The following is an 8,589-nucleotide window of genomic DNA, read 5'->3' on the forward strand; positions in this document are numbered from 1 at the left end:
AAAAAAAAAAAAAAAAAAAAAAAAAAGGAAAATCCCAAGCCTTACTACCAGTAAAAATTTAATGACAAAGTGTATCATATGAAGCAAAGAAGGTGGCAGAAAAGGAGACTTGTTCTCCTAATTTTACCTAAAATGTTTTACTTTGTTTTTGTGTTTTAATCCTGAATTAGTATTGAACTTTATCAAGTGTTGGTTCTGTATCTGGCAAGATGATCGAGTGATCTCTCCTGCTAATTTACAATCGCTTTAAGTCAGACAATGTTTCCTCTTTTTTTCTATTTTTGGATGCAACTCATTTAAAACAGAATTATCTGCTCCTTGGAAACTGGTAGCATACACTTGTAAATCATGGGTCTGAGACTATGGGAAAGAGATTTTTTAATTATTTTAATTTATGAAGTGGTTACTGGCATTTTCTGTAATTTTTGTGCCAATTTTGGAAGTTTTTATTTTCTAGACATTTTTTACCTATATTTTAAAATGCACCCTCATACTTGTATTATTTTACGTATTTAAATGTATTCTATTTATTATTTCCTCCTAGTTCTATAATCCTTTTTTATCGTCTATAAGTTATTCTTGATCCAGTTCCCTAGACAGTTGGTAGTGAATTTATGGTGCTGTGTGTTATTGTGTTTTTCTTTGAAGACAAAAGATGCTACTGTAGAGTTGGGTTTTTTTCTAAACTAAAACCTCAATATTCAGGCTTAATTACAATGCTGGCATTTTGCAATAAATAAGTGTGTTTTGGCTTATAGTTTGTCACTGTGTCTCTAAAAGGTTCATCATCATTGTCCTAGAATTTTGTCTGTTCTCAAATACATACTTTGGATTTTATCAACCCATCTTTTTTTATTCATTAATTTTATTGGTACATTTTAGGTATACAGTAGGATGGCATCCATCATTGGGAACTTGTACCTTTACATGATATATCTTGGTAACCATCTTTATTTTTTGTTCCCTAGAGCCTCTGTTGTACTGATTCTGTACTTATTTCATGTCTTCATCTTTCATTGGTTATATGTGTTTTGTAATAGATTCAAACAGCGCAGGCATTCATAAAGTGAGATAAGGAAGTCCACTCCTGCCTCCTGCAAACCCGCTCTCTAAGAGCAGCCACAGTTATCATGGTGGTGTGCTTTGTCTGGACCCTTTCCTATCTCTGACAAACACACTCTACAACTTTCCAAACTGTGTAAGTCATGGCCCTCTTTCTGAATTGTACACACATACACATACTAGTAAAACAGAATACCATAATTTATCTATTTGCCATTTATGGCCATTTAAGCTGAAAGGCTTGGTCTTTTAATTGTGGAATTTAATTTGGTCATTGGTAAGTGGTCTTGTTTCTGTCCTCTTGGTTTGCCATCTATTTATCATGAGGTAGTTGTCTTTTTGGTTTTTTTTTATTACTCTAGATTCAAGTTATCTTTGTCCCATGTTTCGTCTTTCTGTATTTTTATTTCGAAGCTCTTAATCTTACAAGGTGCTTTTTAAAGTTTAAATGTAAATTTTTTTTGAGGCAGGTTTTCAGGCTTGCCTTGAACTCAGCCTCAGCCTCCAGGGTGCTAGGATTATAAGTATGCACCACCATGCCTCTTACAAGGTGCTGTAATTCAGGGTTTTTTGTTGTTGTTGTTGCTTGCTTGGTTTATTTAGGTTGGTTGATTGGTCTTGTTTTGTTTTGATTCTGAGAATTCAATCTACATTTCCAGCTCTTTTTCAATTTTCTTTTTTATAATTTTAAGACAGTGTGTTGCTAAACTACTAAATCGCCTGGGCTGGGCTCAAATTTCAATCTTCCTTGGGCTGGGAATTTAGCTCAGTGGCACCATGCCTGCCTTGAAAGCACAAGGTCCTGATATTTTGATCCCTGGTACCAAAAAAAATTTTTTTCAGTCCTCCTGCCTTCGCTTCCCAGCATGCTGTGCACCACACCTGACTGGTTCTTAAACATTTTATCTAACAATGGCAAAAATTAATCAGGATCTATAACTTCTTTCCAAACATAAGAAGCCCTTTTTGTGTTTTGGCACTGGGGGCTGAACTCAGGACTTGTGCTTGTGAGGAAGGCAGGTGCCCCTGAGCTAAATCTCTGGTCCAGAAACAGTTTTGTTGTTGGTGGTGGTTGTACCAGGGATTGAACTCAAGACCTTGCGCTTGTGAGGCAGACAGCAGAACCACTGAGCTAAATTCCTGGCCCAGAAACCTTTTAACATGTTTTTACTTCTTCCCTGTGTTTCCCAAACAAGTACATGCATACAAAGTATCTGCTCAGGGTTTTTTCAAATAATCTGGGAGTCTCCAGTTGTTATTAATGCCTCATGCTTCAAAATATACTTCTGTTTTAGAAATCTTAACAATTGCTTTAATCTATAATTATTTGTGTTGTAGCAGTCTAGGAGAGTTTAAACATTTATTTCTTTTAGATGTTTCATTGGCTTACTGAAAATTTGTAGTGAGTTCTGTCTTTTGAGTGACACTTCTCTGGCGCTTTTACTTCTCAAGAGAATACTTTGGAATCCGTGCTATTCTGATCCCCCATTGACCTTTGCTGGCACAGCGACATTCTGAAATATTTGCAAATGCTGAAGCCACTTCCTCATGTTTCCCTGGGTTTACTTTAGCTTGGTTAAACCAAATAAGATACAGTTTGTGTAAACTTGCTACAAACAGAAGCTTCATATAGTAGCTCTGCCCAGGGATCAGGGACTGGCTGGAGGAGTAGGAAAAAAGCCTCTGAAAATTAGCTGCTTAATCTTTTTACTCTAAAAAGCTTAAGCATTTAAAGGTTGGATGCTTTTGTTTATAATACTTACTGTTGATGAGGGTGAAGTAAAACCGGTATTCCCACGATGAAACTGATAAACACTATGCAGTGTTTGGGCTCAGTTTATCAAGAGCTTTTTAAAGCGTCCATACCTTTTATCCCAGTTCTACTTACTGAAATAGCCGTTTTTAAGACATGGTCCCGCGTCCGGTTTTCCCCGTGGTACAGAGTAACCCAGGCTGTCTTTACGGGGGAGAAGGTTGCGCCCGGTCAGCTCCTTCCAGTCCTCTGATCAAGGGAAGGAGAACCCTCCACTGTGTGCCCTTTGCACCTCACTAACCTGCCCCATCTCCTGTTAAACGAATAGCGGTGTGTTAACTATGCTTTACGCATGATGTTTTGTTTTTTCTAATTAATGTATTTATTTATTTAGGTACCGGGGATTGAACTCGGGTCCTTGCGCTAGCAAGGCAGGCCACCGAACCACTGAGCTAAATCCCCGGTCCAATTATATTTATTTTTATAATCACCTTCATTTATGGCACACAGTGCTGGCTTTCCATTCGCAGTAAGGTTTGTTTTAAAATACATTTATTTGATGGCCGAAATGAGTTGACTCAGAGAAATTTATTTAGTATAGAAATATGGTATTTAGGGCTGGGGATTTAGCTGAGTGGTTCTACCGCTTGCCTTGCAAGCACAAGGGCCCGAGTTCGATCCCCAGTACCAACAAAACAAAACAAAACAAAACAGAAATATGGTATTTAATTATGGCAAAGTAGTATTAGTGACACATGGGTATGGGAAGCACAACCCTAAGGAATTAATTAGAGCTACAGACACAGACTTATACCAGGGATGTGCTCATACATGCGAATGTTCTTCATGGGGTGATTTATGCGATCGTAAAGTTAGAAACTATGCAGTTGTCCAAATTACGGGATTAGTTAAATGATTTGGGTGCCTTCATTTGATAGATTATTGCCAAATATTAAAAAGTATATTTAATGACATGAAAAATCATACAGTATACTGTTAGCCAAAACAACTGGCTATAAAAGTGACTATACAGTATCCTGATTCTGTTAAAATAATGTATATTAATATATGCATGTTGTTTAAAAAATTCACACGTGTGTGTGTGTGTGTGTGTGTGTATGTACATATAGTCTGTGACCCCAAAATCAGAATGGCTAGAACTAAAGATTTTTGTGTTTTCTGGTAATGGACATAGGCCACTTTTGCCACTACAAACAACAATACGTATGTATACCTACCTATGTTTTAGTGAACTTGCTTCCGCTCTAAGAGGACTACATAGTGTTTTGCCATCTACAAGTGCTACTAGGTCTTGTCGTGCTCTTTGAAGCTGGTTAGGTTCATGTGACCTGCCACACACACCAGGAAACTACCCTCGGACACTCCTGTCGTTTCTCAGTACACTCCAAGGTGCTTGGTCTTGGGTTATGTTTATACTTCCAGAGTGGACTGGGGTAGTATTTCTAAAATCCCCTTAAGTATTTTTATTGCTTTTTCTTCTCAATAGCCCCATTAGGATCTCACTATTTAAGTATGCGTATCATAAAGCAGGATTGGAGTAGATTCTGAGAGAAAGTTGCTTAGTTTCTTTTTTATTCTTTCTTTAATTTCTGCATTATCCTACTGACCATGAAATTTCAAGTTGTATATAATTGCGGTTCTGCATTACCTGAGTTGATGATGTGTCTATTTAAACTTGTTTAATTCTTTCCAGAATTAAACAAAAATTGTTCCTGGAGTGGGCAGGGAAGAGTTCACTGTGAGCCTAGTGCTTGGCAGGAATAATTGCTACCTTTGGCCCGGTGAGAACTCCGCCTGTTATTTCTTAGAGGGTTCCTGGTGACTCCTGGAATCTTTGGCGGGAATGGGGTAGCAGCTTTCTGCTGAGTAAGTGAAGTGGTCTCAGGCTCTGGCGGATGCTTCCTCCTTCTGTGAAGGTGCTGGCCTCCAGTGAGCTGCTCGAATTCCGAGCCTAGAGGAGAGTGCTATGCTTTGCCTAGAAACTCTTCCCGCCTGGGCCCTTCATTTCCACTCTTGTCCCTCCCCACGGTCACTGTGTGCTGCCCTGTCTCACATCTCCCTCCTGGACAGTAGAGGTGACCTCCCCTCCCCTGCCCTATGTTCTGTTCTTTCAGGTATGGAAGTGCTGCTCTGTAACAAATCGCCTTCCACTGCTGTGGTAACGAATTGCCACAAAGTCAGGGCTTAAAACCACAAAAATGTATTATTTACAGTTCCAGAGGTCAGAAGTCTTAAAATTAAGGTTTTGGCAGGGCTAGGTTCCTTCTGGAAACTCTGGAGAGGAATCATTTTGGTACCTTTTCCAACTTCTAGGAGTCTTCTGCATTCCTTGGCTTACAGTCTCTTCCTTCATCTTCAAAGCCAGTGAGGCTTTCTCACACTGCACCGTTCAGTCACTTCTGTGGTTGCCCTCTTAGGTCTTTTGTGGACACAGTGGCTCCCTGGACAACCTGCCCATCTCCAGATCCATAACTTTGTCACATGCGCAGTGCCCCTCCTGCTAGGGATGGGTGCGTGTGCCCAGCCTCCACATCTTCGGTGGGCCATTTTTCAGTCTACTACTTAACATAATCTGTTAAAAACACACATCCAGTCTCACTCCTTCTCTGCTTGAGCCTCTGTGTGTGCTCCAGCTTGCACAGGATAAGGCTCCAGCTGCTCCTGTCTCTGGGAGTGCCCTGCGCAGGCTGCCCCCTCTCCCGTCCACTGTGATGAGGCCTGCACACCTGGCCTGCTCCAGGGCTGCTGCTTCCTCCCGTGCTCCAGCCCAGCTGGCCCCTGGGACGTTCTCATAGGAGTTCTGTGCCTTCTGCTATTGCGCACACCACAGTCTAACATCTTTGCATTTATGTGGGTGATTATTTGGTTAGTATCAAATGATCCTCTTGTGTAAATAATCCATGCAAGCAGGACCGTGGTTAATTGATTAATCAAATATTCCTCTTACATAAGTATTCCATATGGGCCAGGACCATGTCTGTTTCTTGCCTACAGTTTCACAAGGTGCCTGGCATGCAGTTGTGGGCAAGAAATGACACAGTTCATAAGTACTTAGAAACAAATAAATGAATGAACATTAGCAGCCTTAACATCACTCACCACACCCTTTACCCTGCTTTTTCTTCTGCTAAGCATTTATCATTTTGTTTGTTGATTTGTTTTTTGGTACTGGGACTCATACTTGCTAGGCAGGCACTGTACCACTGAGCTACATCCCTGGCCTGTATCATTTTTGTTTGCTGTTACTTCCCTCCACTCACGTGAAAGCTCCCTGAGAGCAGACTTTGTCTTGTTTGTGCACAGCTCTTTTCCCAGGTCCCAGGGCAGTGTCTAGTCCATAATGAGTGCTCAGTAAGTATTTGGTGAATGATCTGCAGGATGCTAAGAATCTCCCACATTTTTCATTTTTGGCCCCTCTTTGAAATCAGGTATTACTGAATTCTTCATTTTAATTATTCAGCAGCCAGGCAAATTGGCAGAGACCAGTCACCCACTGCTGTGAGGCTTAAATGAGTTGATAAATGTAAATCATTTAGAGCAGCGCCTGACAACTACAGCCCTGTCTGAGTTTGGTGCTGTTAATAAATCTTTGAATTCAGAGCCCGGGCGTTAACTCAGTGGTTCCGCCGCCTGCCTCCTAAGTGCAAGGACCTGAGTTCAATCCCGGGGAGGAAGGAAGGAAGGAAGGAAAGAAATCCTTGAATTCAGGCCATTGGTCCACTCCTTGCCTAGTGTGCACAAGGCCCAGTGTTGAATCCTCAGCATCCGCAAAGTAAGAGAGACTTGAACCAACCCTGCCATTTCAGCTTCTGCCTGACTGCGCTGTTGGGGTGAGAGGGCGACATGGACGGGGTGGCTCAGCAGGCTCTGTCCTGGGTCAGTGCTCACTCCCGGCTCCTGCTGCAGGGCTGGACCCGATCTTTAGCTCCTCAGGCAGGCGGGGCTGTAGCGGTGATTTTGTCCATGGCTGATGATTTTCCTGTTTGGCCTGCAGGTGGCAGTACACCCTGGGCCACCGCGCCCTGTCCTGAGGCCCGATCCAGAGACCAGAAAATGGACTCCCTTCTTCCTGCCGGGTGAGCGTGAGCAAGACTGGAGTTTTCTCTTATGCCTTTCACAGTATTTGCTTTTTAATACACGAATTGTATAAACCATGTGTACCATTTTGATTGTCGGTGGATTTTCCCAGTTTTGTCTTCTTTTTTAACAAAACCCATACCACAGAGGGAAAGCAGAATTATTTCTAGAAGGTTGTAGAAGGCAAGAGGGATGTGGGCTTATCCCCTGCACTGTCAGTGCGGCAGCCCTTCCTGTCAGTACGCTGCGCCGTTCACCTTTGCCTCGGGGTGGCCGGGGCGGGACTGCCCAGCCCAGACAATTTGGCAGGTGAAAGCTGGCGAGTGTGGGGTGCTCTGTGCAGCGGCGCTGTGGGCCTTCTCCCAGTTGTTCTCAGGGCTGACTGTGCACAGAGCACTGAGTGCTCCTGGCCCAGCCTGTCTGCGAGTTTCTGTCTGCCAGTCCAGACTGTGCAGCTCCTTGATGGTCCTTCTCTGATTCCCCTCTCCTCCTCCATCTGTTAATTTCACAGTTATATCTTATTTGCCCTAAGCCTCTATTTGTGCTGCAGTTCTAGCATTTGAATAGGGTTTGTTCATTCTCTATTTCAAGTCCATTTCTTTGCTTTGCACTCAGCAGAAAATAACTGGGAATTAAGGGTACCTTTCCCCTTTGTGCCAAAGGCTACTACAGCCTTTTTTGGTGCTCTACTGAGGGGTCCATCAAAGACCTCCCCTGAATTCCAGTACCTGCTAGGTTTTGCAATGACTTTTCCTTTGTTGCAACCCCTGTAAGGCCCTGCCTGACAAGGATCCTGTTGCTGTAGGAGGAATAGATGTTACTCCCAAATCCATTAGATATCTGAGATCATGTTCTCTAAAATTGGAGGATGAATTCTAGGAGCAATCAAGGAAAAATTTATCGAGAGAAAGATAGCTTCTAAGAGAGACAGAAGAAGGACTCGAAGATGAGTTGTCCACCCACCCGACTTTTCAAAGGTGTTTTATACGGCAAAGCCGTGAATGAGATACGGCAGGTCCCAAGTGGGACGAAACTTGTATGGCCCAGTGGAAACTTACAAGGTGGGCGTGAGGTGTGACAAAACCACGGCCAATCAGTAAGACTACAAGTACCAGTCGCCCAGGTAATATTTTTTTTCTTTTTGGATACTGGGGTTTGAACTCAGGACCTTGCACTTACGAGACAGACAAGATGCCGCTGAGCTAAATCTCCAGCCCAACACCCAGGTGATATTGATTAAATGGGGATCAAATGGGAAAACAAGTCACCTACAAGGAATTTCCCATTTAGAATATCATTCACTGCTGTCTGTCTCTAGGGGAGGTAGTGTTGACACCTTGCTGTGTTGGCTCCTTGAGGGTGGCCCTGTCTAACTGCCTACAGGGTATCGATTAATTTACCAATCTACAATACTGTGACACCTTCCCCTGGTGTTATAACACTTTTTTTTTCAGGGAACTTGAAGGTTCCTTGTTCATCACCCCAACCTGTGCCCACTATGCCCTTCACTGGTTGTATTTTGGGCTCACTACATGAAATCAGGAGCCACTGAGCTAAATCCCCAGCCCTTTCCAGGTTTTTAACTATACTACAGAATAAACCTATAGCCACAGGTGAAAAAATAAAAGCACAGGACTCCTGAATTTGATCCCTGGTACCAAAAAAAAAAAAAAAAA

The 8,589-nt window shown here is 42.5% G+C and overlaps 1 protein-coding gene across 2 annotated transcripts in view; it reads left to right on the forward strand.

Moving 5' to 3' along the window:
- The window catches only part of Rad50 (RAD50 double strand break repair protein), a 219,766-nt gene that overhangs the window by 7,714 nt on the left and 203,463 nt on the right, over positions 1-8,589 (forward strand). For both annotated transcript variants that reach the window (XM_033761558.1, XM_033761557.1), the window contains exon 2: positions 6,831-6,912. The gene's annotated coding sequence lies outside the window, so the exon portion shown is untranslated. The remainder of the gene's footprint in view (positions 1-6,830; positions 6,913-8,589) is intronic.

This window comes from Fukomys damarensis, unplaced genomic scaffold (genome assembly GCF_012274545.1).
Source record: "Fukomys damarensis isolate Sample0158 unplaced genomic scaffold, DMR_v1.0_HiC HiC_scaffold_9, whole genome shotgun sequence".
NCBI lineage: Eukaryota > Metazoa > Chordata > Mammalia > Rodentia > Bathyergidae > Fukomys > Fukomys damarensis.